Here is a 24,283-nt window from a genome sequence, read left to right on the forward strand (position 1 = left end):
AAACAGGACTTATTGGAATACCTACAGGAATAAGGAACTATTGGAAGTATAGAAGAGTGACTATATGACTAGGTGATTTTCTAAATATATTCTTTTAAGAAGAAAGAAAAAATCTTTATTGGACTGTACCTAGAGAAGAGCAATTGGAACCTCTTTATATTGTTTCTATAGATCATTGTGTAACTGTTTGCCACACATTAAATTATTTGGGCTGCAGAAGCAGAAGACCTTTCTGTATGTTTTGGGGTGCAGATGATGGAGGAACACCACCGCACATATCATTGCTTACACTGGAAGGAAAACACACTATGCCAATTTTTGTGCACTAATTTCTTTGTTTTTTTATACACAAATAACACTTACAATTGTTTTTACACACTAGGAGGAACAGGACTTTGTAAAAATAGTTTTGGGGTGCTGATGATGGGGGGATACCACCACATACACCTCCACTTACACAGAAAGGAAAATGCACAATGCTAATTTTTTTTGCACTCATTTCTTTGTTTTCTATACACTACCAACACTGGCAATTGTTTTAATGCACCATGAGGATCTTGTCTTTGCGAGGATTGTTTCAGGGTGCAAATGATGGTGGACACCACCGCACACAACGTTACTTACACTAAATGGAAAACACACTATGCTCATTTTTTTTTGTACTCATTTCTTTGTTTGTTATACACAAACAATACTGGCAATAGTTTTCCCGCAGTAGGAGGAACAGGTCTTTGTGAGAATTGCTTTGGACTACAGATGATACATAGAACAGTAATATAGGCTACATCACTCATCTGAACTCACACTTCTTGAAATACACAATATCATTTTTAAATGCAATTAGAAAAGACGGCAGGTTTATTTGTTTTAGACAATAGGAAAAAAAATATGTTTTTAAAATAATTTTATATAATTGAGTACAAACTCAAAACAAAGAGGTCTTCTTCAGACACAGTAGATTATTTTTTGGACAGATAAACGATATGAAGTCCTTTTGACGAAACCGGTAGGGGCGTGGCCTGGCACATTCCTGCTCCATCATGAAGGAGATCCTTGCTGTGTCTGTGATATATGGTATTCATGACATTTATGCTGATGAACTTGCGGTATGTGACCGCCACCTGTGGTATGCAAGCTGTTTACCTGTACTGTCTGTGTGCTAATTAAAAATGTATTTTAATGCAGTATGAGACGCCCCCGTGTTACTTCTATTTGTTAGCAATATCCTTACCTGAGATGTGAATTCGGGTGTAAAAATGAAGACGCCAACTTAATTTAAGAAGTTATTTGTGCATAAGACCGGCTGTGATATCATCTGAGACTAGTTTTTTCTTACAAGCAAACGTTATTGAGACAATTGTTCCTGGATTTCATTTCAAAAAGGACTGGTTAGCGCACAAACCATATATATATATATATATATATATATATTAGGGGTGTGCACCGGCCACTTTTCGTGTTTTGGATCTGGATCTGTCTTCGTGTTTTGGATCTGGATTGGTTTTGCCAAAACCACCCTTCCGTGTTTTGGGTTTTGTGTTTTAGATCTGGATTTTTTCTTAAAAGATAAAAAAAAATGCTAAAATCACGCTATTAATAACCCCAATAACATTAATTTCCACTCATTTCCACTCTATTCTGAACACCTCACACCTCACAATATTGTTTTTAGGCCAAAAGGTTGCACCGAAGTAGCTGGATGACTATGCTAAGCGACACAAGTGGGCGGCACAAACACGTGGCCCATCTAGGAGTGGCACTGCAGTGGCAGACAGGAAGCCAATCAGCGTTATGGTGCCCATTTGCATGTAGCATGAACCCGGGAGATCCGCGCTACATGCATCTGTGTGATTGGCACAGAGCAATGACAGGTCCGTGAGACCCGTCTGTGCTGCTGTGGTAAAAAAAAAAAACAAACCTGTGTAAAAAAAGAAAAAAATGGCGTGCACCCCCCCAAAAAAGAGCAACCAGCCCCGGGCATTAGTAACCCAGTGCTGGGTGTGCTTAAATACAGGGGACAAACGACGTAGGGGTCCCCTGTACTTAAGCACAACCAGCACCGGGCTAGTCAGAACCAGCGCTGGTTGCCAAAATACGGGGGACAAACGACGTAGGGGTCCCCCGTAATCTGCGCAACCAGCTCTGGGCTCTGATCCGGTCCTGGTTCTGGAAATACAGGGGAAAAAAATTAGTAGGGTTCCCCTGTATGTTCCAGAACCAGCACTGGACTTTTTCTAGCGGGGGGCTAATGCCACAGCCAGGGGAGCCCTTTCACCGGGCCCCCCAGCCGCAGCATCAGCCCTGACCGCTAGTCAGCCCAGGCCGGGGATCCCTGGAGAGCTGGGGACCCCCCCAATAAAGGGGTCACCCTCTCCAGGGCACCCCAGGCCCAGGCTGATAGCCCGGGGCTATCCCCGCCACCCCTGGTGGCGGTGGGTGGCGGGTTGATTGTGTGGTGTGGTGTAAATAAAGAATATCAAACATTGTCTTTACAAGTAGAACTGCAATTCCCAGCTAGCCTGTCCCGCATGCTGGTACTTGGAGAACCACAAGTACCAGCATGCAGGGCATTAAGGGCCCACTAGTACCTGTAGTTCACCTGTAAAAAAAATGTTTAAAAAAACACAGGACACACACACCGTGACAGTATAAGTTTATTAAACATACATACACACACACACACACACATGTACACATACTCACCTATGTAACATCGTCCACTTGTCCGGTAAAGTATCCATAGGGGACCTGTGAAAAAAAACATACTCACCATCTCCTATGCAAGGTTCTGTCCTCTTCGTTCCAAAGTAGGCATCCCCGGACTTGGCAAAAAAACAAAACGAAAACGCGATCCACGAAACTTAGTTCCGTTCTACAGAACGGTACTTCCCGAATGAGAGCTTAGCGGCGGGGTATCACCATGGAAACCCCGCTGCTAAGCGTTCATTGGCTGAGAGAGGTCATCTCCCGTCTCTCAGCCAATGAACGGCTCCCTCCATTGTAGTCAATGGTGGGAACCGCAGGGTAAACTTTAATAACCTTGCGGCTCCCACCATTGACTACAATGGAGGGAGCCGTTCATTGGCTGAGAGACGGGAGATGACCTCTCTCAGCCAATGAACGCTTAGCAGCGGGGTTTCCATGGTGATACCCCGCCGCTAAGCTCTCATTCGGGAAGTACTTGTTCTATAGAACGGTACTAAGTGCGTGGATCGCGTTTTCGTTTTGTTTTTTTGCCAAGTCCGGGGATGCCTACTTTGGAACGAAGAGGACAGAACCTCGCATAGGAGATGGTGAGTATGTTTTTTTTCACAGGTCCCCTATTGATACTTTACCGGACAAGTGGACGATGTTACATAGGTGAGTATGTGTACATGTGTGTGTGTATGTATGTTTAATAAACTTATACTGTCACGGTGTGTGTGTCCTGTGTTTTTTTAAACATTTTTTTTACAGGTGAACTACAGGTACTAGTGGGCCCTTAATGCCCTGCATGCTGGTACTTGTGGTTCTCCAAGTACCAGCATGCGGGGCAGGCTAGCTGGGACTTGCAGTTCTACTTGTAAAGACAATGTTTGATATTCTTTATTTACACCACACCACACAATCAACCCGCTACCCACCGCCACCAGGGGTGGAGGGGATAGCCCCGGGCTATCAGCCTGGGCCTGGGGTGCCCTGGAGAGGGTGACCCCTTTATTGGGGGGGTCCCCAGCTCTCCAGGGATCCCCAGCCTGGGCTGACTAGCGGTCAGGGCTGATGCTGCGGCTGGGGGGCCCGGTGAAAGGGCTCCCCTGGCTGTGGCATCAGCCCCCCGCTAGAAAAAGTCCAGTGCTGGTTCTGGAACATACAGGGGAACCCTACTAATTTTTTTCCCCTGTATTTCCAGAACCAGGACCGGATCAGAGCCCAGAGCTGGTTGCGCAGAATACGGGGGACCCCTACGTCGTTTGTCCCCCGTATTTTGGCAACCAGCGCTGGTTCTTACTAGCCCGGTGCTGGTTGTGCTTAAGTACAGGGGAGCCCTACGTCGTTTGTCCCCTGTATTTAAGCACACCCAGCACTGGGTCACTAATGCCCGGGGCTGGTTGCTCTTCTTTGGGGGGGGGGCACGCCATTTTTTTCTTTTTTTACACAGGTTTTTTTTTTTTACCACAGCAGCACAGACGGGTCTCACGGACCCGTAAGTGCTCTGTGTCAATGACACAGATGCAAGTAGCACGGATCTCCTGGTCCGTGCATGCATCTGTGTCATTGAAATACACAGCAGCACAGACGGGTCTCACTGACCCATCTGTGCTCTGTGTCACTGTCAGTCACACAGATGCATGTAGCACGGATCTCACGAGTCCGTGCTACATGCAAATGAGCACCATAATGCTGATTGGCTGAGAGCCGTGACAGACCGAACCCGCTCATCCCTAATATATATATATATATATTAGACATGAACGGGTTCTGATTTTAGAAATCCGAACCCCCCTGAGCCCCCCCGATCCGAGCCGGGTACCGAGTACGGCTCGGGTTTTCCCGCCACTCGGTTCCCAGAACGAGGCAAAACTTCATCCTCTTGCTGTCGGATTCTTGCGGGTTTTGGATTCTATAAAAGGTCCCCCCGTCAGCGCCATTTTTCACTCCGGCTGTGGACAGTGAAGAGGGAGGGTGGGGGTTGCTGTGCTGGTGCTGCTGTTGTCCATAGGGGCTGTGTCCAAAGACCATAGGGGCTGGCTGGGCTGTGTTGTGCAGTGCTGTTGTCCCATAAAGGCTGTGTTGTCCATAGGAGCGGTGTGCAGAAAGAAGAGGGAGGGCTTCAGTGGCTCCTGTGTCACTGTAGTCCTAAAAGGATGCTGTAGTGTTGTCCAAGGGTGCTCTGTGCATCAGGGGTGCTCCCCCCAAGTGCAAAATAAATTATATCAACAAAGTAGCAGCGCCAAGCATGCGCCTGTGTCATAAGTCAAGGACCGGCTGCTCTGTTGAAGGGTGGTGTAGCCCCCAAAGTGCCCAAAAAAATTAAAACATTTAAAAAGTGTTTATTTTTCTGTGTTTGTGTGCGCATTAGCTGCACGTGCATCAACAAAGGATGAGGACGACATCTTGCCTCTGTAGAGCCAGTTTGTGCAGGGACAGATTAATTGCCAGCTTGTTTTGTGGGGGCCCAAACGAACCAATCATTTCAGCCACAGTCGTGTGGCAGACCCTGACGCTGAAATGATTGGTTTGTTAAAGTGTGCATGTCCTGTTTATACAACAAAAGGGTGGGTGGGAGGGCCCAAGGACAATTCCATCTTGAACCTCTTTTTTTTCTTTGCAGTATGCCCTCTTTGGGCCTAGTTTTTCAAACTGACATCCTGTCTGCCACTGCAGTGCCACTCCTAGGTGGGCCACGTGTTTGTGCCGCCCACTTGTGTCGCTTAGCATAGTTATCCAGCTACCTCGGTGCAACCTTTTGGCCTAAAAACAATATTGTGAGATGTGAGGTGTTCAGAATAGACTGGAAATGAGTGAAAATGATTGTTATTGAGGTTAATAATAGCGTAGGAACGAAAAAAAACTAATTCTGTGATTTTAGCTGTTTTTATGCTTTTTTCAAAAAAAATAATGATCCAAAACACAAAACTAGAGATGTGCGCCGACCCTCGTGTTTTGGTTTTGGATCTCTCCTGGTTTCGGATCTGAATCTGGTTTTGGATTTTTTCCTTTGGTGTTTTGTTTTCGTGTTTTGGTTTCGGATCTGGATTTTTTTCTTAAAAAACCATAAAAACAGCTAAAATCAAATAAAATGGTTTTGTTCCTACAGTATAATTAACCTCAATAACATTTATTTCCAGTAATTTCTAATCAATTTTGACCACCTCACAATATTATTTGGTTCATCTAGTTAAGGCCAAAAGGTTGCATCCAGCTAACTGGATGACTAAGCTAAGTGACACAGTGGACGGCACTAACAGCTTCTAATTTCCAACATGGATACAGTGTGTTATACAGTGTGGGTTGGATACACCAATAGTGCACTTATTGTGACAGCAGTGTCGGCAGAGTGGGGTTGGTGACGGTGCCCTCAGTACATAAAATGGCAGTGCTGCGGTGCTGGCAGTGTGCTCAGTGAAGGGTGCCAGTGATGTCGGCAGTGCGGGGGTGCCAGCGGTGTCTTTAGTGCAGGTTTGCTGGCAGTGTCGGCAGTGCAGGGGTGCAGCGGTGTCTTTAGTGCAGGTTTTGCTGGCTGTGTCGGCAGTGTGGGGGTGCCAGCGGTGTCTTTAGTGCAGGTTTGCTGGCTGTGTTGGCAGTGCGGGGGTGCCAGCGGTGTCTTTAGTGAAGGTTTGCTGGCTGTGTCGGCAGTGCGGGGTTGCCAGCGGTGTCTTTATTGCAGGTTTGCTGGCTGTGTCGGCAGTGCGGGGGTGCCAGCGGTGTCTTTGGTGCAGGTTTGCTGGCTGTGTCGGCAGTGCGGGGGTTGCTGGCGGTGGCCTCAGTACATGGAGTGGCAGTGCGGGGGTGCCAGCATGTCTTTAGTGCAGGTTTACTGGCTGTCGGCAGAGCAGGGGTGCCAGCGGTGTCCTCAGTGCAGGTTTTCTGACTGTGTTGACAGTGCAGGGGTGTTGTCAATGCAGGGTGCCGGCAGGGTGTCAGCAGAGTGGGGGTGCCAGCAATGTCCTCAGTGCATGTGTGTTGACAGTGTCGGCAGTGCAGGGGTGCCAGTGGTGTCCTCAGTGTGGGAGTGTCTGTAATGTCGGCAGTGTGGGGGTCGCTGACGGTGTCCTCAGTATGTGGGGCAGCAATGCAGGCGTGTCGGCAGCTGTGGTGTCGGTAGTGGGGGATGCTGCCTGTGGGGGTGTTGGCAGTGGGGGGTGCCAGGAGTTTCAGGCGGCGGGGGATGGCGGGTGTCATCATTTTCTCTCTCCTAGTGCATTTTCAATGGGCTTAACGCTGATTGGCTGAGAGCCGTGACAGACGGCTCTCTCAGCCAATCAGCGTTAAGCCCGCTCAAAGCAAAACCTTGCGACCCGAAATTCGGGTGGGTTCGGATTTCTGAGATCTGAACCCGCTCATTGCTACACAAAATACGATAGGGTAGTTTTGGCAAAACCAACCCAGATCCAAAATATGAAGAAAGATCCAGATCCAAAACACAAAACGTGGCCGTGCTGTAATAGACTCCCTAGAGAAAAAAAAGTGAGGGTTCACTTTAACAAGAAAAAATAATGAACAACACCACATGTGTTGCCTGCACCAAACACTGCAGTGTGTGTGTGTAGTTGGTGTCAGTGTAACAGATTAAACAAACACACTGACAATGTGGATGGTGCCTGAGTCGACCTGTCCCTTTACACCGGGCACCTACTCCAGCTACTACTTAAAACATATTTGCACTCCTACCTACTCATCCTAGGCCTAATGGTGACTAGATAGCATGCTAATGGAATTTCTTTTCAACACAGTGCTCCAGCCCACAGTCCCACACCCTCTCCCTCCGCTCTCCTGTGTGAAATGGCGCCCGATCACAAGGAAGGGAATTTTATATGCAATTCAAAACACACTAGATCTGATGCCGGAAACATGATGCTTTGCTTCATTTTGGTATCCGAATGGTGGGAAGACTCAAGTCTGTACTCGGAATCACTTGGATCCCCTAAGTTTGGGTGTGTTAACTTTCCAAGGAAACCAAACCCCTCACATCTAATATATATTTTGTATATACCACTGCACACTAAGGACTGCTCTCTTTGCACTGAGAGACACCAGCCCATGAATAAAGCAATACCATATAGTGTATAAAGTGTATGGCAGCGTAGCAGTTCAATATATACAGTACTGTGCAAAAGTTTTAGGCAGGATTCCCTGTTCTTCTTCACGCTGGATATATATATATATATAGAGAGAGAGAGAGAGATAGATAGATAGATAGATAGATGGATAGATATCAAGCAGTGGCACTCAGATACTTTGTAGAAAGTATAAATGGAGTATTGTTAAAAAGTCTCTGAGTGCTGCTGCTTGTTCGTATTGCCACTGCATATTGTTGATGTCCAGAGGGCACCAGAGCACGTTGTCTTGGAGGGTGGCGTGCCGGTCCGACCACTGATCATATATATATATATATATATATATACATTTTTTTTTTTTTTGAATCTCACAAAATAAAATACAAATTGTTTAGTTTTTTTCCCCATAGAAATCCAAAAGTACTCATACTCATTTGGGTATGGTCTTTGAACTTATAAAACACATTGAGGTTTTTCATAATACTCAATTTTGTTTTAGAAAATTTCCTTTGGAAAAAAATTACCTCAGATCATATAAGAAAAATGGTATAGGAGTTGGAAAATTTCTTGAATAGAAGTTTAAACAATGGATGTTTCTATAATAATGATTATTAATATGGATGGCTAAATACCACCACCTACCAAAGATACGTAAGAATCATGTTAGTTCCCTGCTATGGCCTATGATATGGTAAGTTGGATCAGTTGGCTAGAGTTTCAGAATACACAAATATATTTTGAAATAACTATATTTTTAGATTGGAGGCATATACACTTTTGAAAAATAAATAAATAAATGGAATGATGAATATACAGTATGTACTGTACTGTGGATGTAAAGTCACTATACTGTATAAGGCAATTCCACATGAGAAGGCTTTAGACGTTATGGGAGAAATACATGAAGACCAAACCCTAAAACAGAGGAAAAAGTGCTAATTTCAAAGGGTAAATAATTAAGTTTAGACCTTAAGGGGTGCTATAAAAATATTTATTTATTAAGCTAATGCGTGTGTAGTGTATAGTTTTCCAGTGAATATAAATTGATGGTATCTTGATTATCAGAGAAAGGATAAAACAATCCAAAATGTTCATTTTATATACTAATATTAATAAAGATAAAATGGCATTTTTGACCTGTTTATTGAAACACAAAATATAAAGATGACTTACGGTACTAACATTAAACACACAACATTGTAGTGCATTATAACAGTTATCTTGACTATGCTTGACGTAATTTAAAAAATATCAGCACTTGATCAATCAATAGCCTGATCATTCTGCAGCCTAGGATGCACAGAGCCACCAGCAAGATATTTTATGTGCATCATTGAGCTCTCCAGGCTTCCAATGAAAATCTAGTGAGCATTGCTGCCGGACATCATCACCCACAGCCTGACTCCCTGTTCCTTTTGTTATTGAGGAATTCAACTAATGACTTCCCAACAATGTCAGTGTAAGGGAGGCAGAAGAAGCCTGTCCATCTGCAAAGAACATCTGCATCACAGACACTTGGGTATGATTGAATCAGAGAGGGGCAGGGCCGCTGGAAGGCGCTACTGAGCCAACTAACGTAAAAAATATGAAGGATGTCACATCTTTTCAGCTGATGCTGGCGACGGCCGCAGGACCTAGCAGCCGCCACTATCCCTGTCACCCCGCAAAGCACACTACAATGCCAGCCAAGGTAGTGTCGGTCTCAGCACTGATTAGTGGTGACTTACAACAGCAGTACAGCAGCACTGACACTCCACTCCAGACACATGACTGATGTGCAATGCACTGTGATGCCCGTCCGCGGCTCTATGCATAGTGACTACTTAGTAGTCTCTTCTTCCCTTCCTGGTCAGTGGCGGATCCTCCCACTCCCATTTAATTTGGTGTTCACTCTGTATGCTGCGGATCAGCCTGGTTCTCTCCTCTCCTACCTCCACTGCGTGGCTGCCCAATCCTCCCCCGATGACAGGCAATATGTTACAATATTTAGCCAGAGCGGCTGCTGTTCATGTTATGTGAGTACAATAGGACTGCATGTATATTAATGTGATCATGCCAGTCCAGCAGGGAGGGGGGCACAAAGTAATACAGGCCGCACACTGTCTCTAGCTTGGCATCGGGCATCCTCCCCTGTGGGTCTAAATACAGTACAGCACTGCTCCTTGAAATCAACATCCAGAGGTGAGCAGGCTGGCAGTGTGCAATTCTGGGGTGTCAACTACCTGTAACCTGCACCTGTCCAGCTGATGGGATACTACAAGTCCCAGCACAGCTTGTCCGCTGGATGAGTTGGTAATTTTATATATAGAGAGGAGAGAGCTATTTATAATGAGCCATATGAAGGTACCTAGGTTGCTGTCTGTGCAGCACTGCAATGGTGTCTGTATTTTATGGCGGTCACTTATTTATAGAAGGAATCCTTACATAATGAAGGCATCATTAGATGTATGTACCAGGACAGCACAGTCAGGTATTCTGTAAGTAACAGATTATCACAACTATTTTACAGCAACATGACAGGCCCGCATGCGAGCAAGGGCGATGTTGTGCAGTTTTGCCTAGGGTGATAGGAAACCTTGCATCGGCCCTGGAGAGGGGATAGGCTTCCTGAGAGAACAGATGATCGTGGAAAACAGGATTCAATGCTAAATGGCTGAGGAAATATGATGTATTTAAAAAAATTAATAAAGGTCCACTATGATTGCACAAGCTGGAACACTTTATCAAAACTGAAAAATACCACTCCTTTTTTAAAAATTTGTGAGAATTAAGAGGAATTGTTCAAGAATTGAGACATTTGACAATCAAGAACATTTATATATAGATTTAAAGAGCTGGTTTCTTTTCAATGTACAACAAGGGCCAGCGTTACTGATTGGCAGTTTATTCAGTTATAATAGAAGCGAAGAGATGAACATAAATTATAAAATGGTTTTTCCCTTTTTTCACAAAATATAATGATTCAGAATGAATAACCACAAACATACTGGCATATAGTAGCCTTTTTTGAAATTGTACCCAATTTTAGCATGGAATGTTGATACAAAAATCCACAATTTTGTTATTATTTTTTTATTTATTTTAGGACTTTGAAATAATACTAGTTTTCTAAAGAGGCATAATAAAACATCTACATCTAAATGGTTAAGGTGCGTACACACTGGGCGATAAAGTGGACGACTGAACGATAACGATATCGTTATCGTTCAGTCGTTCACTATATCGTCCATTTTTTACACCAAAACGATGAACGATAACAACGATGCGCGTTCCCACAGGTCGTTCGTCATTGTCGTTCATCGGATAAACATGCAGGCCACCCTGACGATATCGTCCGGTTGCTGCATGTTGGGGAATGGGGGAGAGAGCCGGGCGCTGAACGATATCGTTAATTATATCGTTCAGCTGGTATGCTCAATTTCATGAACGACATTGAGCACACCCTACCAAGGACACACTAGACGATATCGCTCAGGGAGCATATCGTCTAGTGTGTACGCTCCTAGCCATAACCAAAGGTTTATTTTCCTGAAACCACTGTAAGGTTTGTAAATATTGACAACCAATGCAAAAGTTTTTTTATGTATTTAATAAGAATAATTAGAAAAGAAAAATCTGTTATGTATGCAATACCACTTTTATGGATTGAGTATTGAAGTGTGGATTTGGCTATTAAAATTAAAGTTATCTACTCAGAAAACTCTGGAACTTATAATATGGTTTGATGGTTTGTAATGAAGAGACATTTGGACAGAAGGTACTTCAGAGGCTAGCCAATTTATTTTTTATAAGTTACTAATTTTGTCACCAGGCCATATTCATGCAAGAAAGTGCAACACCCTACATATCTCATTGTGCCTCCGGCATTAGAAGCAAGCAGTTTTTTTTTTTTCATATTAAACCGCCCAACAGGGAGGAAGGGGTGTGATGGGCCGCTGCTGCATAATTATCCAAAGGGGTATAAGGGCAGTCTGAACTGTGTAAGGGCATACTGCAGGAATTCACCCCCGGAAAGACTGCAAAACCCCACCTCCATGCCACTGTTATTGGCTGGATGACGGGGAACCAAAAACAGCTGTGCTTCGAGGGACTTCAGTGACCGGTCCCACGGAACATGCTATTCAGCAGTCTCTGCCTTGTCCCCTCCCTGACAAATTTGGACGTATAGATAGACAATTTGAGTGGGCATTCCTGGGTGTTAACAGGGGGCATGGCGTGAAGCAACTGCATCTTTTTTCACAGTTGAGCAGGCACTAGCACCCATGTTTTGACGAACCTTTTGAGCAACCATAGGGCTGTTCTAATGTGTGATGGTGCGACCGATGTGTAGGTAATGGTGCCACTTATTACACAAAGCTTTGGATTTGAGTCACAACCGGTGAGTGTCTCTGTATAAATACAATTGATTGCAACATTAGCATAAATACTAAGTCCCACTGCATAAAAGTTGCATTACCGTCCACCTCTGAATCAGGCTCTTAATGAGAACATATCTTAAATAAATTGAAAGCTCAGCAGCAACGTTTCGGAGAACTCAGCTTCTCTCTCAAGCTTGAGAAAGGAGTTGCATTCTCCGAGACGTCACTGCTGAGCCTTCACTTTGTTTATAAGTTCTCATCAAGTCCCTGTCTGCTTCTCTTCCTTGCCTGTGTAAACACTCTCTTTATTGTTTTTTTTGCTGTGCACCTGCACTATTAATGACAGGGAGGTTTGTGCCTATCGATGGGCTGATGGATGTCATACCTTGTGAGGTTTGAAAGACAGTATATTGGATGTCATGCTAGCAATTCCACCTGACTTGTTAGGTTCTGCTAAAGAGAATGCTGTTCTTCAAATGGAAACTGTTGTTGACCACTTTGAATATGTGTAGCACCCATCAAGTGATTTGTATTGCCATGTAGCCTACTGGTGACAAAATTTGTATCTTCTACATGTTTTTTATTTTCAATAAATGGCTAGCGCTAATTCTTTTTATTATGAGCCTCAGAACTCACTCCAGAGTGTTCTAAGAAATAACATTACCAGCCCTGTAAGTAGTTAGAACAAGATCAGCATTATGCCGTATGACAGGGCACAAATGGTGATGCGTTAAGTCATTGATTCCCAAATGCAGTCCTCAGGGCACTCTAATGCTGGGTACACATTATACGATATATTGTCCGATATATCATTTTGACATGGATCAGAACAATATATTGGGCACATCGTCTAATGTGTAACTGCAATTGCGCATTCCCACGGGTCATCAGTGTCGTTGCCACATCTGCTGTTCGGCAAAGCAGATGTGGCGACTGACGGCATGCTCCTGGATGTGGCCACTGAACGATATATCATTCTGTGTGTACGGGCGACCAATTTATCGGTCGTCTCATCGGCCTCAATCCAGGATTATCTAATGTATATGCATGTTTTCCATGTCTCCTTACAGAATCCCAAGTGAAATAATTACAGTAGTACCACTTGCGGATCTTTTAAAATGTGTCAGTCAGTATCGTGAGTATAAAAAACATGCACTGTTAAGGGGCCTATCCATTACCCAACTTTGTGAACAATCCGACCAAAACCAGGAGGTTTTGGTCGCATTGTTCACAAAGTCGGGTAATGGATAGCCGGCAAGGACCAGCGATGTGCATGCACGCTGAGTCCTTGCCGTCCCCGACTGTCTACTGAACATGCCCATCAGCCTGGAGGTCGGGCTCCTTCACTGAATGACGTTCAGTGAACGCCGTTCAGTGCGGTGCCCGCACCTTGGCGACCTGAAGGTCTGAACACTAGACATTCAGACTTTCAGGTCGCCTAATGGATAGGTACCTTTAGGGTTCCCCAAGGAATGGAGTTGAGAACTATTGTGTTAGGAGATTAGTATATCTTTGAAATCAACAGTTAGCTTGAGTTAGTTTGTCAACAGATCCAATGTTTCAAATGTGAAATTGAGGATACTGACCCTCTGTAAAATGATTTTAACATTATTCTAAGGGACACTATTGTTTAATAATTACAGTATGGGGAAATTAAAGTGAAATTAAATAGTATTTCCCTATCATAAATATTTTATTATTGCCACCATAATTGAATCATTATATATTATCCTCTTAAATAATGTGAAAATCATATTGATCTCTTAATATAATAACATACTGATTTGTCCCTCTTATTTATTCATAAAATAATGTTGGACTAAAAGATACTATACATATTGATTGTTTTAGACCCCTTAATCAATAAAGAATGATATCCCTCATAATAAATATGTGTATTATGCCTCCTCTTATGTTCTTATTGGCCAGATAGCTTTTCCAGCTGTATTTTCAGTTTGCCATTTGTAAACCACCACACATCATTGGCAGTTTGAAAACTGATGAATTGTTATTTCAGCAGTTTGAAGATGAAAATTGTAAACAATATTCGTCGGTATTAAATTGCTAACAAACACAATTTATAGTTATAAATATATTTATTTATTATTAAATTTTCCCCTACTATGGCTGGGACTCTGAATCGGAAGCACTGCTGATGTTGGATGCAGTGGAGCAATGTTTTTCTATTGCGCATGCATCATGTGTCCTGATTGTTAGCGCACGGAGTCATAGTACATAGTACTGATCCAGATGCACGGTCTTGAAATGTATTATGAATGTATTGGGCAATCCTGGACAATGTATGGGAGGTGACACGGATGTGGCTACGTCTTATGAGAGTGTTATGGGAGTGTCGCAGAAATTAATTGCATGCAAAGACGTTTCATCGCTCACACCACATTGGAGGTCATACTCAGATGGGGTATTTGCACCTAGCATAGGGCTGGTGAAAGCTTCAATGGTGCAACCGATGGTGGCGTCTGAAAGTAGGTCATATCAGTCTTTGCACATTTGAACGCACTGCTGTACACCAGGGAAGGGCTTTGTATTGGTATTAGCATAAAGCCTCTGACACGATTGTGGCAAAAGATGCAAGCATCTTACTCAGGATCAGGCACTATATATTCTTAGTATGATAGTGACAAGGTACAGAGACTGTCAGAAAAGAGCAGCACTATTGAACGTCATTGGACTGAAATAGAAGCATGTTTTGGCCTCTACTATCGACATTCTACTGCTAGGGTGTAATTCACCCATTTCGTGATTTGTGATCTCTCTCTCTCTCTCTTGAATTTACAACATAAAGACAATAGCTTTGCCTAATATATATATATATATATATATATATATATATATATATATATATATGCTTAGAATGGTTTTCAGCATGCTCATAGGTATACACAGAACATACTGTAGACTGTATAATTTTCCAGTAAGTACAGAAAAATGCTGGATGTTTCTTTCAAAGCAAACTGTCGTTGCAAGCCAGTGAGTGGAATGCAAAACACATGCTGTACAGTATGTCTGCCCAAATAACAGATGTACAGTATGACACATACATACTGATAACCAGAGAATATTCTACTTCATACCATTTGCTCCTGCCAGTTTCATAAGTACATTTCAAAAACTTAAAGCTATGCTATAGGATGCTAAGTAGTGTCCCATGCAAGTTCTACAGGATTTATTTGTCACATTAGAATTCCTAAAGGAACAGTTGTAATTGCTACTGTATGTCAAACAATAAACCAACTATTATTGGTGTTTCCAAGGCATTATATTTTTTTTTACAATTCACTTTCATGAACTGAAAATATATATACAGTATATAAACAAGTTTGTGAAGGAAGTGGACAAGCTGACTACTTCGGTGTGCAGTACTGCTTATTTATAGTCATGTGCCCTGAAATTTTAGAACTTTAGCCAGATTCACAAGCAGACATCTGGAAATTATGACATACCCTCGTATATATAAATATATCTGCACCCCTGGTCAAGGCTGTAGAGAGGCCGACAGTGCCCGAGTGAAGGGGGCGTGATCTAATTGCAGGAGGCGTGGCTACGACCCCATAGGATCTTTTTTTTTTACATTTTCCAGCGGCGCTGCACGCTTGGGAGGGGGCGCAGTGAGCCTCTCAGCCCGATGCAAAGCCAGGGGGGGAGCGTCCAGCGAGAACGCTCCCCCCCACAGACATAGGAGACTGCTGTTCAGCAGCTGCGAGCAGTCTCTCACTGCAGCCCAGCACACAGCAACGTGTGCTGGGCTGCTGCGATTTAAGAGGGAGAAGGGGTGGTGCCGGACCTGGGCATCCCACCGTGGCACCTCCAGCAACCCGGGCCAGAGTAATTAGTACCGCTCCACCCCCCTCTCGGTGCCCCTGCCCCTGATGTAGTCCTCCAGATTCCAGATAAAATGCATCAGGTGGCCTTCCATGCTCTGTCTTTATTTTATAAAAAGTACACATTTGACTAATATATTTATAAATATATACACTAGTATGGGGAGAGCGATTCATAGAAGCTTTCCATTTTACTTTTAAGAAAAAGTTGTCATCTTTGGTTTAGGCACCTCCTGACGGAACTAGAGCAGCGAAGACAGATGTCTCCCTACCTTCTATTCTTCCCACCCCCATCTCAATCACTGGCCAATCAGAGGAGCCCAGGGGAAAATAAAATCCCCCACATACCACCATTCTGAACTGTACGTGCCGGGTCCCCTTAGTCTTCTGCTGACTGCCTGCTGCCGGCTTGCTCTGCCCCCAACCCAGACACCACAATATATTAGTGAGGTGACCCGACATATGCATATGTCGGGTCAACACTGACTACCCGCTGCCCCCATGGCCAACTCGTTCTGCGCCTTCCCACCCCAAGATCCCTCCACCACTGCTGCCACAGGTGAGGTGAGGTAACCTGGCGTATGCGTAGAAAGGACCTGCTTTCCACTCCCTGGTTACACAGAGGACCACAGGAGAAGACTGGATCTCCGGATCCTTTGTTTTGGATCGCTTTGCCGGAAAGTATGCATGAATTGCGACTTACCAAAGCTATATATTGGATTTAGTTATTATAGCGACATGCAGCATCCTTTGCTGAAGAAATCCTTATGCCAGAATGCCACTACCCTGCTAGAAGACCAGCGCCAGAAAACAGACAGCAGGTGACATCCCAACGCTGGAATCCCGACAGCCAGGATGCCGAACGTAAGTATAGCGGGGCTGGTCTGCCGAGGGGGGAGGGTTAGGTTAGACTAGGGGAGGGGGAGGTTAGGGTCAGGTACCCCCTGGAGTGGGTTAGGGTTAGGCACCACTGGAGTGGGTTATGTTTAGGCAGTAAGGGGGGAGGGTTAGGTTTAGGCACCAAAGGGAGAGGGTTAGGTTTAGGCACTAACGGGGAGGGTTAGGGTTAGCATGGGGTGGGGGGAGGGTTAGTGTTAGGATGTACAAACTTAGGGTTAGGGGGACAAGGGGGGAGGGTAAGTATAGTTAGCTGCCCCCACCCTGCAACTACTGCCGCATGACCAACTCGAGCAGTTCCGGAAAAGCATTGTTAAATAGGTCGATGCCAACTTCCGACAGATGCCCCCTGTCCCTTCTGTACATGCCCTCTGTATTGTTAGCTATGTCCCCGTGTAGTACGAAATTACTCCCCACAGCAGTGACCAGCTTTCTGACTGCTGCATTTACCTTCTTCCTGGCTCTCTCCGTCCCTGCCCCCCACCATGCTCCATACCATGTTTATCTGGGGATGATACTAAACCAGATAATGTGCACCGCACTCCAGCGGTCCGTAATCCCTGCCCACTCCTCCTGTATGGTCGTCAGCAGGGACCTCACTTTGCCCAGGTCATTGCCCCCTAGGTGCAGGACTATCACGTCTGGCAGCCTGGCCACCTCTCCCGTGAGTAACAGAGTGCTTCTTAGTCCATACCATCTTGTTCCCCTCTTCCCAAACCAGAATACCTTCCCGACCTCAACTGGCCACCCCAATTGCTTCCCGTAGGGTCTGATGGCGACCCTAGTAGCTGCCCAATAAATAAAGGAGTGCCCGACAATCCATACCTGCCTCCCTCTATTGCATCCTGTGGGAAAATGGGGGGGGAGGGTAACGAAGACATTTGGTAATCCATTTTGCTGCCTTGCTCTCTTCTACAGGTCTGATATAAGCCTTGAAGCTGTTTGACCTCCGCCTGCCCAGTGCCTTGATACCGTCCACCAGATGCCCCCCACTGGCTGCTGAGGTTGCTGCCCCTATCCTAAAAAAGTGGGTACGAAATCTGCGCACAACCCAACCCAATTTTCTTACACATTTCGTAAACACAGCTGAGAACTGCAACCTAGTTAGTGGGGATGAATCCACATGGACGAGAAAGTTGTCGCCCTCCCTGGGTCTATTGGCCAAAAATTCCCTGTCACTTCTTTACACTTAGCTGCTACCCTTGTACTGAATGGTGCCTCCACCGTTATATACTACCAACTTACTGATGGCTGCATTGGGATTTGAGGACCAAGGCCCCACCTTGCAAGTTACTCCTTCCAGCATCTCCTGCACTGCCCTAATTTAAAGTGCCCATTATTGATAACTGCCAAAAAGCACTCCCTCGCCCTAGTATGGGCCACTAGCTTTGAGACTGATGCCCTTATGCTGCATAATTCTGCCTGCCCTGATAGATGATAAGCCTGGGCATGCAGCTTTCCCATATTGTGCCTGCATGGTTCCCTGGTTTGCTTATTTTTTTTTTTTTTTCATCTCCAAATGCATTTTACACATTTCTGTGGCACATAGCTTAAGGCAGAAATACTTCACATAAAAAACTCTCTGTGGGGACTGCGGTCACTAGCTTCTAGCTTGATCCTGACGGCTGCTGCCGATTTATGATCTGGTGGCATTTTTATGATAAGGAACTTGTTATCCCTTTACTTCAGCCTCAGTGTTTTGGAAGTTTCCTTATTTTTTTTCCCTTACGGTCCCGCGCCATGTCAGAACCGTGGTTGCATCTCTACAAGAGACGACTTGTTTCTTCATACCGGGATATTTTGATCAGGTATTGAAGTACTTGCAACTGCTGTCCATGCAAAATCTTCCACGTTGTAGCTGTATGCTGATTGTGACACAGCTTGCCCATGTTCCTGACAATGCTGTGATAATTGCTACTTCATGGGGATCCTCTGAGAGTTAATCAGAGTCAACCCCTCTGAACACATCTCACCCGGGCAGTCCTTTAGCGACAGCGGGACATAAAAATAGGCCCGTAGAATACTCAACCCCAACTCCCTCCTGGTTGAGTTTCTTACATCACCCATCTACAGTCCCCACCGTCTTATCACTTTCAAGCACAGGATCATGTAGATCGGGATGTATCCATGACGGACTCGAAGAGTCCTAGCTCGACCTCCCTCTATCCAATCTTTAAGGAAGGGCAACACCCATTCTCCAAAACCCTCTTCCCATCGAGGAGGAGTCTCTAAAACAAGACTCCCAAGGTTGAGTTTCAAAAAAGTTGATACAAAAAAACACAGGGTTGACAATGCTCAGGCCTCCCTCCTCCCTTGATCTGTAGGTGATGCCTCTCTTGACTATATTCATTCTGTTTCCCCACAACATCAGGAAAAACAATGAATTTATCCTAGACCACAATAATTGAGGCAAAAATCAGACACAGCTGATGTACAAAAACACTGGAACCAAGTAGACCTTGCACAAATCCACCCTTTCCCTTTAAGAAAATGTCCATTTTCTCCAATAAGCTACCTTCCGGGATTAAATTTCCAGCTTCTTCTCCCAATTAAAAGTGCCATAATCACTGTGATTGAAAAGATTCCTAAGATTTTGATCTGTAAACTGGCTTTGGGGATGGTATCACCATTACCTAGCAATCCCCCTTGCTCCAATTCCTTTCTTGAACATTCCGGCACTTCCTTATTTGAATCCACAAGTGAAAGTACCGTACCTACTCTCCTATGGTCTTACTACTCTGCCACTTTTGTTGCAATTCAGTAAATCTCTGTGCTCAACCTTCCCCTAACTAAGATCTGTATGGTCTTTTATTCTACTGGTATCTGTCCAAAGATCGCATCTTACTAACCTGGGTGAACGCTATATTACAACAACCCCATTCTGTCCCAAACTCCCCTCCAAATTAGCTGCTTGAAAGACTTTGCCATTCACTTTGCTCCACTTAATGAGCCCAATTCAGCCCCTATAATCTATTTTAAATGCAGCTGCGAGACCAAACTACTTACAAGATCTGCTGATGCGCTGCATTGTTGGTACCCGGCCTTGGTTTATACCTTTCTTTTTTTTAATTAATGCTTAGCTCCTGATTGCATAATGCAAATGAATACTTTGGCACCTAGGTAAGTAAATATTAGCCAATAAATAACCTATATTCCCTTGCTGACTCCTATTATGCTTCCCCTCAGCTCTGCACCAGCTTTGCCGCTCTCATTCACCATCCTTAACGGGAGTTTCCCCGAGCTGTTCTTCCTTGGACAGAAAGACTTTCCTGTATCCCTTGAAGCATTCCTTGAAATAAAATTACATCTTCCGGCAAGCTCATCAAATTCACGAACCCTCGCATAAACCCCCAAAGTTATTTGCCAAAAATGCCTCTTTTTTTTTTTTTTAACCAGGTCAAATCTGTCCTCTCCCCGGACTCTGATCCTAGGCGGCATTGTGACTGGACCTAATAATCCGTTTGTACAAATTTACAATATATGTTGCTTATTGTTGTACATTGAATTCCTATTTTCCTAAACGTTGCATAAAGTCTTGTTTTATTAATGCTCTGTCCTCAGTTAGGAGGTGTGCTGGATTATGCTGGCTCACCTCCGGTTGCTGCAATGTTCATATGTGCTCTGATCTTGGTGACATCTTTGCCGGTATTGGAGTCCCGCTGGCATTGGCATTGACCTTATGAAACATCTGGGCTGGTGCCATGCTGGCTGTGCTGTCCCGCGTCAGGCACATTTGGCATTGGCCATCTGTTGTGATATGCTGTTCAATGTTAAATTCCCTTGGCCCTGTTGTGGACCTTAAGATAGCCTGCCGGCTTCTCACGGGTAAATGTGACTTCTTCCCCGGAGCATTGCGTGAGTGCTAAAAGCTAGCAGATCTGCTTCCCGATTCCGCTTCATGTGATCATACAGAAAGAAGAACAACAACAATACATGGATAAACAGGTAGCAGGTTTACTCATTATGTTCCTGAAAAGACTGTTTATAGCGCTATTTAACACTTAGGCTAACAAGATATTCCCCATATAAAATGCCTCTGGAATATGAAGCAATCATTGCACTGATTCACACATGCACTCTGTCCTTGAGCCTACCTATGTACTCTTCTATCCATACATCTATGTATACACAAATCCATGTGCCCAAACATGCACACATATATAACTGCACACGCCTAATACCCATATCCATGTGAGATAAAAAATTAGACGATTTGCTTAAGATGGGTACACACTATAGTGATATATCTGCAGATGATGGTCATTCATACACACTGAACGACCATCATCTGCATGCTTCAGCGGGTCGGGCCGGCCTGGGGGTGGGTAGGGGCGTGGCCTAATCAAGGACCTCATGGCCCCGCCCCCTTCAAAGAAAAATCCCACCATTTGTGGTGCGGCGCTGGGGAGGGGGGCGCTGTGTGCCCCTCAGCCCGGCGCACAGCCAATGGAGGGCACGATCCGCGTGATCGGTCCCCCCCCCATTGGCATAGGAGACTCTCCGGTTGCTGCTTTAGCAGCATTGGTCAGTCTCCCAGTGCAGCCCAGCATGCACTGGGCTACTGAGACCTAAGAGGGATAGGGACCTGGGTGAATAGTACCCGCTCGCGGCTCCCCCCCCTCTCAGCGCTTCTGTGTAATGGCGATCAGCAGACCGCCTGTACACACTTGCCGATGGACAGACATGTCTGCAGACATATCTGTTCATAGGCTGGGCAGCCCAGCCGATACGATATGTCTGTGAACGACGTCGTTCACAGACATATCGTCTGTACACACTGGCCAACGGGGGCACGATATATTGGCCGATCAATTGATCAGCCAATATATCGGCCAGTGTGTACCCAGCATTAATCTAGGTATATAAAACTCCTGTGACCCTAATTCAATGCAAATAACCCTATCAGATTTTTACATTCTTCAATAATTTATTATTTTTAAAAGGTGCATTAAAATTGCTTTTTCCCATGCTTATAACCAGCAGCCAGGCAATGGCTGCATCAGTGGGGTAAGGCCTTGGTTTGGGCTGGTATGCTGGGGGGAAAGGGGGTGGAGGGGTTATGTGGGAGGGTGGAGGATGTGCAGTCAGGCCAGGAGGAGGGGGGGTTAAAGGGGGAAGGGAAAAAGTATTGGCAAACTGTTCAAGGATCTGGCTTGCAAACTGGGATTTACAGTGATATTGATTAGAGTGCCATAGCATGCTCACACTGTATAATAAAGCAAAGGATGTCTACTTTATACCCAACCTCATTGCATATGCCTGTGACTCTCCCATCAAATGACATGCAATGTAGAGAGGCTATTATTTTCTATAACACAAAACCATACACCTAAACCCTTTGTGCTAAGCCAAAGGGGGCTCTTATCAGTAATGTGCTAAGTGGAAGGGGAAGGGGCGAGGAGGCGGGTTGAAAGTCTGGCTGCTATTTAGGCACATTGTTTCCAGCAAAATGTGGCTGACCTCTGGCCAGGCAGTTTTATATATGAGACATGTCTGTTCTCTCAATATCTCTGTGTTTTGTCTGTATTACCTAACCTTCCCTCCTCTGGTAGATATAACACTGTGGTGGATCTCACTAACCTCCCGCCCCTCATGTCCGCAGTGTCCCACCAGTGGCACCATCACTGGCTACGCCAAATTCCAATACTAGGTGCCTTTCTGCATTTAATTAAATCAGTTCCCTTCATTAGCTTAATACACATGGTAGTATGTACCTTTGTGATGGCAGGGTCTCTCAGTCCCGATATTTGTATATGCCCTGTCTGCTGGCTTTCTGTGACAGCTTGTTCTGCTAAGTGCGCGGATACACAGCAATATGTCTTGGCCCCCTCCCTCCTCCTTATTTAAACCCCTGTGCACTGCCCCGGGCCCCAAGCTGGTCCCTACTGGCTGCCCTTTCACCCGAGGTGTGAAAAGGGAAGGATGGGCACACCTGTCCGTCCCTCCGTTTCCCCGCTGCTGGCCCGCGGGCCGCGAGCGCCCCTCCTCCTTAATGCGCTCCGGCACCATCATTGCGGCGCCTTGGCTCCCGAAAGCAGGTAATAGATCTGAAATCTGTTATGCTGCTCAGCCTGTCTCTTGGTCCTGAGTGCAGCATCTCTGCTGTACAGATGCGCCCTCACACATTTTTGCTGCAGTGACGCCAACAGCCCCTCTCTGTGTGCCAGGTCCAGTGGAACTCTGATAATGCCAGGTGTCTTTTTCCAGGAGACTGTGCTGATTAAATTGATATGCGACACATATATCTGTGTGCGGCTGAGTCTCTGAATCAGCATACAAAGTGTTATGATGCAGTGGTCATAGCTTTATTCCATGCCAAGTTCTGTTTGCAGACTCAGTCGTACACAGATATACAAGTGTCAAATATCAAATTAATCAATGCAGTCGCAAATACGCCCAACGCTAGCAGAGTCTCATAGGACCTGGCGGCATGTCGTGCTGCGTGGTGTATTGATAGTAGTTGTGGGAGGACACATCTGTATATGTGAAAATGCTGGAGTGCAGACATTTCCTTTCTATAAGTTACCTACATGCCATATATATAGGGACAATTAGCAGTTAGAGATCATTTCAGGTTCAATACGTTTAAAGTACTCTGCTCAACGTTATCCATTGCTACGCGCTTTCCTCATCCCTTCATCTCCATGTTATGAAAACCAATTTCATTAGACTATAAACAGCTATTGACATTGTATTGTACACGTTGGTGTAAAGATGCAAGCTAGCCATGACATACGCAATAGTTGTCAAATCTTCTATGGATGGCTTGCGTGGGTGAGTGGATAAGGTGAGCGCTTTCCAAAGCTTGAGCCTCGGGTTTGAGGCCAGGAAAGGGACAATATCATTTTGTAAATAAGTATATTTTATTTATTTTTAATCTACTATACAGGTTCAAATAAATGATTAAATGATTTGGTGTGTGAGTCCTGTGTTTTATAAGAATACATATCTGCCTTGGTGTGAAGACACTTGCGCAGCATTTCTTAAAGACAAAGCAATTCAAGGTCACCTTTCAATTCTATGTTATACCACCCAGCTGCATTTGTTTTTATTTTATTTATTAACAGTTTCTTATATAGCGCAGTATATTCCGTTGCACTTTACAATTGGAAACATTAATAGATCAAAACTGGGTAATAACAGACAGATATATAGGTAGGAAGGCCCTGCTCGCAAGCTTACAATCTATAGGGAAATAGGCATTGATACACAAGGATAGGTGCTATATATTGCATTTTGGTCTAGCCAGAATGCAGAGTTTCTTGATGGGCCTCATGATCCAGTCACACAGAAATGTCGGCAAAATGTCTGGAGAATGTGAAAGAAAGAATGTGTGTGGTTATGTGTGGACTGTGAAAGGGGATGTAATTAGATATGGAAGTTACTTTATGAAGTTTATGTGGGCAGTTCTGGAATGTGATAAGCTTGC

The 24,283-nt window shown here is 44.8% G+C and overlaps 1 protein-coding gene across 5 annotated transcripts in view; it reads left to right on the forward strand.

Annotated features, from left to right (window-relative positions):
- The window catches only part of LOC148522870 (poly(rC)-binding protein 3-like), a 1,341,444-nt gene that overhangs the window by 404,335 nt on the left and 912,826 nt on the right, over positions 1–24,283 (forward strand). The window contains exon 1 of one of the 5 annotated variants that reach the window (XM_088473626.1): positions 9,697–9,772. The exons of the other annotated variants lie outside the window; for them this stretch is intronic. The gene's annotated coding sequence lies outside the window, so the exon portion shown is untranslated. Of the gene's footprint in view, positions 1–9,696; positions 9,773–24,283 lie in introns of those variants that run through there. 5 annotated transcript variants of the gene reach the window in all.

Source organism: Taudactylus pleione, unplaced genomic scaffold (assembly GCF_031769625.1).
Source record: "Taudactylus pleione unplaced genomic scaffold, aTauple2 ptg000137l, whole genome shotgun sequence".
In the NCBI taxonomy this organism is placed as follows: domain Eukaryota; kingdom Metazoa; phylum Chordata; class Amphibia; order Anura; family Myobatrachidae; genus Taudactylus; species Taudactylus pleione.